Here is an 8436-nt window from a genome sequence, read left to right on the forward strand (position 1 = left end):
CAGCAACACTTTTCCACTTCTTCGAATAATGAATACTGGATGCATGTCTTACGGTATCTATCAGGAGAGGGCACGGTAGCACTTCAAGATACTTCCGTTTCCCCTACATTTTCCTTCTACAAATCCTTCCATCATCACCCACTTGCCTTTATCATCTACTCCATCCTTCCATCATCATCCACTTGCCTTAATTTAGCCTAAAGGGCATAACCGTGGGATGTTAAACTGAAAAATTTCATTTTCATTTCATTTTCTATCAGGAGGTTCAGCTGATAAACCTATTCTGTGTCCGGGAAGTATGGATGTTACAACAATCAATGTATGTTGTGAGCGATATTGTCAGATACTGACAAAACTGGAGAGTGCTATTCACGGGATATGGTTGGTCTTCTGTCATTTCACGTTCTCCTATAGGACGACAATGAAAGACTATGTTCAGCGGTGGCAACCCAAAACCATCTTACCGCACTCGGTTGGGAGCCCCTTGCCCATCCACAGTACAGTCCCGACTTCGCGTCTAGTGACTTCCATCTCTTTCTGGCATTGAAGAAGGCTCTCGGCAGAAGGTACTTTAGTATCCACGATGAGGTAAATATAGCTTTCCATCTCTTTCTGGCATTGAAGAAGGCTCTCGGCAGAAGGTACTTTAGTATCCACGATGAGGTAAATATAGCTTTCCATCTCTTTCTGGCATTGAAGAAGGCTCTCGGCAGAAGGTACTCTAGTATCCACGATGAGGTAAATATAGCTTTCCATCTCTTTCTGGCATTGAAGAAGGCTCTCGGCAGAAGGTACTTTAGTATCCACGATGAGGTAAATATAGCTTTCCATCTCTTTCTGGCATTGAAGAAGGCTCTCGGCAGAAGGTACTTTAGTATCCACGATGAGGTAAATATAGCTTTCCATCTCTTTCTGGCATTGAAGAAGGCTCTCGGCAGAAGGTACTTTAGTATCCACGATGAGGTAAATATAGCTTTCCATCTCTTTCTGGCATTGAAGAAGGCTCTCGGCAGAAGGTACTTTAGTATCCACGATGAGGTAAATATAGCTCTGAAGGAATTTTCCCGTATGAAAAACACGCATTTTAACCACATTTTTTAAAAACCCTGTAAAGCGGTATGACATATGCATAAATATCCTTGGTTGTGATATGGATTAATAAAGTATTGCTCTATTTTCGCTTTACTTATCTTGCATAAACAGTACTATCTATATTCACAAATATACTATAGTTTCGACTTGCCCTCATATTATGGATAATATCAAACTTATATTGGAAGTCAACATGTATGACAAACCGCTTAATGATAGATTTCTGTATGTATTACTTAGAAAGACTAAGAACAAATCCGTAACAAATTGTTATTCTTTTCCTAATATACACTCAACATATTATGTTCCTATTTATGAAATGCATTGGCGACCTTTGCATGGGGCGATCAGACAACTGTCCGGAATCTCGCTCACAGAAGGACCCAATGCTTCAGAGTAATACTCTTTGTGTTGCAAAATATTTCTGGACAACAAATTGTGTGTCATCTAATAAAATTCTGAAGCTCAAAATAACTCCAATAGTCAAACTGATTACATACGTATAAGTAACCCATCTGTAGGGCATCAATACATCATGTACCTTAAATACAAATATTCCAATTTCCTTCCATCTGAGTGTTCAGTGTATTTGTGAGTCCCATTGTCCTTCAATTCATCCAGTAATATTTCCGTAGGTTATTAGTACCCATCAGAGGGGTGCTCTGTAATGTCATAAATACACGCTTTATAACTTCGAGAAGGTTTCGAAATATAGTCAGTTGTCGGAAAAAACTGAACTTTTTTAAAAGAAGTTTTACCAACAATTGGGGAAATTATGCCAAAATAAACACAACTTTATTGGGCAAAGGCTTTCCTCCCACTTTCTTCATTCCACCATTTCATTCATTTCTCATCACCACCGTCTCCTTTAGCCTAGCCGACATAACCGTAGGACGTAAAACTTAAATATTTCATTTTTAAACGCTGCGTGGCGAAAGCAAGACAAAATAGCGAGTGGGCGTTATGTTTGCTAGGGGAGCGGTGTTTGTATAGTATGATGACAATTATAAGGAAATCCACTACCACTTTTGGTGTCAAGAAAAATTGAGAAAATACACGGCATACAAACCAAATTCCTTCACGTGATGTACACGTGACACTCCTACGTTTTGAACTATACCTTGTCAAGCTATAATGTTCAAACTGGGAGTTAAACTGCAAACAGAAAAATGCGTCTGTCAGCGAGAATTATGGATGCTAATTACGTAGTATTTTGAAGACACTCATAACGTTGAGAAAGATTGAAACAAAAAATATGCTAAAAATAGGAGTCATTATCCATATGATGCAATATTAAGGAAAGTGGCTTGACAAAGATAACATCACAAAACATCCTAATAACCATGAAATGGAAATGTGTACTGCATAAGTAAATAATGACTTTATCCTTTCTCTTCAATTTCAAACATCGTCATGCAATCTTTATTTATTGTACTTCATCTTTCATTATTATTATTACTATTTGCAATGCTTTCTAAGAAAAGTCTTTATAATGTTGATCTCTCTATAAAAGAACTTCTGATTGACTGTTCAACACTTTGGTTAACTCCTTGGAATTTGGACATCATGTAGAGTTTGTGACTGTTTCAATTAATTGGGACAAATGAAAAAAAAAAGTATTTTTTCTAAAACCTTAGCTTTTAATCATTACTTATCTTAAGTACACTGATAAATTTCTATATTAGTATGAAGTATGTCCTCCTTTAGCAGAAATGACCTCTTCAACACGTCTTGGCATTGACTGCACTAGTGTAGCGCACATGTTCTTGACTTCATCATCGTGGAACCACACTTGTATAGCAGTGCTTATCATACGTTCTGTTGTCGTGCAATTCATCTTAACTAAACGATTCTTGAGAATATGCCATAATTTCTTGAGAATGGGATTTAGATCTGATGAATTACCAGACCAATCAAGCACTTTTATTTTATTTTCCCGCATAAAAGTCTGGGCCAATTTCGAATTGTGACATGGGGCCAAGTCATGTTGAAATGTTCCATCAAATGTTTCCATGAATGATACAATCCTACTGCGTATATTTCTATGTATTTGACAGAATTCATTATGCCTTTAACCCTTATCCGGGCAAGACATTTTTGTAACGTAAACGGGCAACCGGGGCCTGTGAGGCCGAGTATATATTTTAAGTGCAGAATACACAAAATCAATGCCTATTGTCACTTACTGTTTAGACTAGTTTAGAATGTAGTCTAGAATGTACCGGTATATATTTTTGTCAAGTAGCGAAACTTCGTGTCACGCTTTTGTAAGAAAAGCAGAATAGCAAATCCGGTCCAGACATTTTTGTAACGTAAACGGGCAACCGGGGCCTGTCAGGCCCAGTATATATTTTAAGTGCAAAACACTCAAAATTCAACGTCTGTTGCAGCATACTGTTCCGACTAAAGGTTACAATAGTCACGTGTTCAATATATAATTATGTGACAATTTGATCTAATATTTGACAGGAATTTCACTAAAGTTATACGGGGCCTCCTAGGCCCCGGTTGCCCGGTTACGTCAGGAAAAGATTTTCAAATTTAAAAAAAAAAAAAAAAAAAAAAAAAAAACATTATCTTTACCAACTCGATATGTTCATGATTTTAACTTCGACGAAAGATAGAAGAATTCAGTATTTTATGTCTTCGAAATATGTATGGTTATTGAGAAATTTTAGAAAAATGAAGCTACTGGGCCTGGGAGGCCCCGGTTGCCCGGATAAGGGTTAAGAGGAACTAAGCTTCCAGTGCCATTTGTTGTGGGAAAAAAATTGTTTAGGACGGTGTTTTACAGTCTGTTGGATATGATCTGGTCGCAGAGTTTCACCTTTACTTCGTCTAACAACACTTGATTTGTATCAACGTACAAATAAATGTGTTTCATCACTGAAAATTACCTTCTGCTAGTCGTTAACAGTTCATGATCGGTATATTTTGGCATATGTTAAACGTTTTTTCATCATTGTCTGAGTTAGAAATTGTTTCTTCCTCGGTCTTGTTGCCTTACGGCCAACTTCCAGAAGCCTTTTCCGTACAACTGAGGTACTCACACAAATGTACAATACTGTGGTCTCTTGAACGCAAAATAAATAAATAAATACTATGATCCATAATCCAATAAGCAGATATAACCGGTATGAAGCGGTTCGGGACATCACTGGTAATCAAATACAACTCATACAAGAAAAACGTTTGTCCCAATTAATTCGAACAGTATTGCATCAATATAAAACTTTTTTTTTTAATTCTATTTAGAAGAGAGGGAGAATAAAGGTTGTAATTATTGTAATACAATGTCCATAACTTGGAATTCCTTAAGGTTAGAGACATGAAATGCTGAATATAAGGTTTTTTTTTTATTATTATTATTTAAAATAATTGCAAACGCGTTTCATCAAGTTTTGTTATCCGACTTACGTAGTAGAGAAGAAAAAAGGATTGAAAATTCAAAGTGAATGTGGTGACATAGGTTTAGCAATTACTACAATAAGATACCGATATCTAGTGGTGGCATTCAGACGGTTCGGACCTGTTCGCCAGAACCGGTTGTTAAAATATTTCAAGTCCACAGAACCGTTTGTTATACACAGACATGAACACATACAAACATGCACACACAGGTGGAAGGGAGAGCTGTTTGATACGAATTTTTCACACTCAAAAACAATTGACCTACTTAAAGTATCTTGCTTTGCTCTGAACATACCAGAAGATTAATTGCGGGGTGGGGGAACGGTAAATTTTATTTTAAGCGTCCTTGCTTTTTAGAAATTCTTGCAGCTACAGGGTTAAACATATGGTATCTCAGAAAGCGTATAAGTATTTATTCCTTAATCTCAAATGCTTAGATGTCAAGAATGAGAGAGTGAAGTGGTGAGCGTTATTTATATTTGAAACATATACTATTATCAACAATTGTCAATCCATTGATGGATGAAAATCTTTCCAGTACTCTAATACTTTCTGATAACCCATCAAATTTGGACAATTCGTTTCCAATATATTCTCAGTGCTATATAATTTCCAATATATATATATATATATATATATATATATATATAACCGGTTGTTAAACAATTAGAATAGCACCACTGCCGATATCCATATATTGTACAATACCTTAAGATTAGATACGTGAAATTTCGTATTTGGATCATTCATTTAAACTAGTTTCAGCATGATTTCGTACTTGATTTGGAAGGAAAGTAAATGCATGCTGATGGTACACTAAATTGCCCATGTGAGGTGTAGAAGGGAAGAAAATGATTGGTGGTGATTCACTAACCTGTCCGTGCGAGGTTAGAAAGGGAGAAAATGAGTGATGATTGTTCACTAAGCTGCCCATACGAGGTGTATAAGGGAAGAAAGTGGATGGTGGTAGTTCGCTAAGCTACCCATGCGAGCATACGAGGTGTAGAAGGGAAGAAAATGGCTAGTTGTAGTTCACTAAGCTGAACATACGAGGTGTAGAAGGGAAGAAAAAAATGGGTTTTGGTGATTCACTAAGCTACCCATACCAGGTGTAGAAGAGAAGAAAATGGGTGTTGGTAGTTCATGAAGCTGCCTATACGAGGTGTAGAAGGGAAGAAAATGGGTAGTGGTAGTTCACTAAGCTATCCATACGTTGTGTAGAGGGGAAGAAAATGGGTAAGATGGTTCATTAAGCTTCCCATACGAAATGTAGAAGGGAAGAAAAATGGTGGTAGTAGTTCATTAAGCTGCCCATAAGAGGTGTAGAGGACAAGAAAATGGGTAGTTGTGGTTCACTAAGCTACCCATAAGAGTTGTAAAACTAAATAAAATTGATCGTGGTGGCTCACTAAGTTGCCCATACGATGTGTAGAAGGGAAGAGATGATGGTGGTTCACTAAGCTGCACATACGAAGTGTACAAGGGAAGAAAATGGATTGTGGTGGTTTACTAAGCTACCCATAAAAGTTGTAAAACTAAATGAAATTGATCGTGGTGGCTCACTAAGTTGCCCATACAATGTGTAGAAGGGAAGAGGTGATGGTGGTTCACTAAGCTGCACATACGAAGTGTACAAGGGAAGAAAATGGATTGTGGTGGTTTACTAAGTTACCCATACGAGATGTAGATGGGAAGGAAATGGGTGATGGTAGTTCACATAGCTGCCCATATGGGGTGTTCGAACTTCGTGCGAGAGTTCGAGTTCAGACTAATTCTATATAAAAAGAACGGAAAAAATTGCTCTCTGTAACAGGTGGAGGGATTTGTTACTATACACTTTAATAATAATAATAATAATAATAATAATAATAATAATAATAATAATAATAATAATAATAATAATAATAATAATAATAATAATAATAAGTTTAATAACGTGTTTGAGATAAGCAAGTTTATAAAAAATAGTTAAGCTTATGTAAATCCCTAAAGTCAGTTGGAAACGATTTATGGTAAGGACGGGGCAGATGAATGGTGGGGGCAGACCGACAGGAGTTAAGAAATATAGTAATAGGAAATATGCTAATCTGGCAACAGTGAGTCTAGTCGTATGTGGTGTTTGGTTATAGTTCGTGCTTCACATCGCAAGAGTAGAATTCACTGAATATCGTGTGTGTACAGCACTATTGCCAACAAATTGGCAACAATCACACAGAAGCAAGTGTCCCAAAACGTGATTTCTAAAAACTCGACTTCAGAAATTAAATATTTGACAACGAAGGAAAGTTGCTAAACATTCGCGGTAGGAGCATCAGACAATAGATAGATAGTTACACGCACCACTAGAGTAAATGAATGTTCCGTGCCATCTATTGAGTAGGGTCAGAAATATTTGAAACCAATGTGTGTGCGGGGCAAACGGACACGCAATTAGCGGGACAAATGGACAATGAACTAAATGGTTAGTATGAAGTTGAAAATCAATGTGTCTTTGTATGTATATTACTTAAGAGGCGGGTTTCTTATTAGTACTATCATTTTTTTTTCCAAAGATGGTACGTTATCGATCTCGCACAACAGAAAGATGCAAACAGGAAAATGAGTCCATAGCCGCTGCTGTTAGAGCCGTACGTAAAGACAAGATGCCTCTGTCAACTGCAGCGACAACTTTCAATGTCCCTCGTAATACGCTGCGACGACGCGTTATGTCATCGCACATAATCCGAAAGTTTGGAAATCATACAACATTCTCAGCACAGCAGAAAATGAATTGGAAAAGCATCTACTTGCCTTGGACGAATTGGGATTTGGGTTAACTCTACGCGAATTACGAAAGTTGGCGTACAATTTTGCTGTTGAGAACAAATACAAACACATATTCAATAATGATGCAAAAATGGCTAGTAAAGATTTGGAGCATGGTTTCTTACGTCACAAAACACTTAGTGTCCGTGTAGCGCAATCATTGTCCTATGCTACAGCTAGAGGTTTAACTGGTGGAAACGATATGTCGAGGGAGAAGACTGGGTAATGTGTACAGGTTGTTTTTCTGGTTCCATGTAGAATGCGATCCAAATGGTCATGATGCATACTTTGTACGCATTCATTGTAACAGTGTTAGTAATTTATAAATTGTAACTGCAAATGTCCGTTTGCCCAACTATTTTTGTCCTTCTGACCCACCCCATGGGGCATATGGACATCTTGCACCCTTGTATACTAATTGTTCAATATATCCTTGACTAATTGACAAACTGATTTCTTTGTTATACCTCTACTTTGCAGAAAGCTTACTGGTTTGTAAGAAATATTTTGAGTTCTCTTCGGTCATTCGTATTCATACAAGCAACAGAAAACTGCTTAGCATGTCCGTTTGCTCCGTCTTTACCATATCTTAAAGTTAAGGCTTAGCTAAATCGCTTTCTTACTTACGATTTAGAAAGCGAACTGTAGCTGTTGCAGGATGTATCAAGTGTTCTAAATGGTAACATCATTACTGTTAATTTTTCTGTCCATTTATAATGAATATTGAACTGTATGCAAGTGCTTCCCTATGGTTAAGAAGTTTTTAGTTAAAATTGACATGCCCCTAATTTTAGTCAGAAAATTATTACTTAGGTAACAGCAGCTCCACAAAAATGAAAGTTCTTTTAACTTGGATCTTTACTTTCTGTTCTGTCAACAGATGAATCAAATGAAAAACCCAAATGTCGTGAAAGGACTATTGCGTTGCAACGGTTTTCCCAAGGTAATTGTCATGTCTGAACGAGAATAGAAAAAAAACTATATATTTCCTATTAAGTAGGACAATACTGTATAATTAAAAAAAAAATACTTAATAATGCTGATGATTCACTGCTTAAAAGCGAAAAGCAACTCATATTAGTTGTTAATTTTACTATACTCTTACAACATTCATTTTTTTTTTTTTTT

The sequence above is a fragment of the Thermobia domestica genome, chromosome 3, assembly GCF_964235325.1.
Source record: "Thermobia domestica chromosome 3, izTheDome1.hap1.1, whole genome shotgun sequence".
Classification (NCBI taxonomy): domain Eukaryota; kingdom Metazoa; phylum Arthropoda; class Insecta; order Zygentoma; family Lepismatidae; genus Thermobia; species Thermobia domestica.